We start from the raw sequence: 1,720 nt of genomic DNA on the forward strand, positions 1-1,720 counted from the left end.
TCTTTTTTTTTTTTTTTTTTTTTTTGAGACGGAGTTTCACTCTTGTTACCCAGGCTGGAGTGCAATGGCGCGATCTCGGCTCACCGCAATCTCCGCCTCCTGGGTTCAGGCAATTCTCCTGCCTCAGCCTCCAGAGTAGCTGGGATTACAGGCATGCGCCACCACGTCCAGCTAATTTTTTGTAGTTTTAGTAGAGACGGGGTTTCACCATGTTGACCAGGATGGTCTCGATCTCTTGACCTCGTGATCCACCCGCCTCGGCCTCCCAAAGTGCTGGGATTACAGGCTTGAGCCACCGCGACCGGCCAAAACATTTTCATTATCCCGAGAGCGGCGGCATAAATCTTCTAAATTGTCAGGAGTCAACCATGACTTTGCTATGTAAACAATTTGAAAGGGACTGGAATAGTTCAGTGTTACAGCTTAGCTTATAATTTAGTATAAACAGTCCTTTCGCCACTTTTTAAGCGCTATCATTAACTGTATTCATTAGGTGATTATTCATTAGGAATGCTATATGCCAGAACATCTTGGCATGCCTGGTCCCTGTCCTCTAGTCTCAGTAACAAACCTCTCATCATTGTGGCGATGAAAAAAAGGTAAGTTTCCAAAACGCTCCCAAGGAAGCAGTACTGTACCCTTGAGAACCAGGTGACAACCAAAACCCAGTCGCTGATTTTCCTTAATAATTTCCAAAATGTCCTCTAGGGGGCAACATTATCCCTTGAGAACCAGGGAGACCAATCATTCCTCTTCCAGCCTGGATCTCAGAACTTCTCACCTCTTCAATTAATCTACGGTTGGATTAGCAAGGAAGAAAGGGCAAAATGCTATGGGTTGGTGGTCAGCAGGTTCCAACACAGTGGAATGCCTCTCTTTGGCGAAGGGTCTCCTCCTTTGTTCTCCAGAGGTTTCCAGGGGTTGTTGCCAAATGGTGGTTCTTCTTCCACCTCTATAGGAACGTCTCTGTGAATCCTCCTCATCCCCAGTGTGAAGAAATCACCCTAGAGCCATCCCAGGAGCTAGAGAAAAGACAGTTCTTTCATTAGCATAATAAGGTACTGGCCAGGAGCAGTGGCTCACACCTGTAGTCCCACCACTTTGGGAGGCCGAGCCAGGAGAATCACTTAAGGCCAGCTGTTCGAGAGCAGCCTGGGCAACAGAGCGAGACTCTCCCCTACAAAAAAGAAGAAAATTAGGGCCGGGCTCAGTGGCTCACACCTGTAATCCCAGCACTTTGGGAGGCCAAGGCGGGTGGATCACGAGGTCAAGAGATCGAGACCATCCTGGTCAACACGGTGAAACCCCGTCTCTATTAAAAATACAAAAAATTAGCTGGGCATGGTGTTGCATGCCTGTAATCCCAGCTACTCGGGCGGCTGAGGCAGGAGAATTGCCTGAACCCAGGAGGCGGAGGCTGCGGTGAGCCGAGATCGCGCCATTGCACTCCAGCCTGGGCAACAAGAGCGAAACTCCGTCTCAAAAAAAAAAAAGAATAAGAAAATTAGCCAAGTGTGGTGGTGTGCACCTGTGGTCTCAGCTACTCAGGAGGCTAAGGCTGGAAGATCACTTGAGCCTAGGAGGTGGAGGCTGCAGTGGTCTGTGGTGGTGCTCCTGTACTCCAGCCTGGGTGACAGAGGCACACACTGCCTCATCATCATCATCATCATCATCATATCATACCAAGAGCAGAACGAAACAGGTGCCAGGGAAGTATTAG

Source organism: Sapajus apella, unplaced genomic scaffold, assembly GCF_009761245.1.
Source record: "Sapajus apella isolate SASKATOON/1434 unplaced genomic scaffold, GSC_monkey_1.0 scaffold130, whole genome shotgun sequence".
NCBI classification, from domain to species: Eukaryota; Metazoa; Chordata; class Mammalia; order Primates; family Cebidae; genus Sapajus; species Sapajus apella.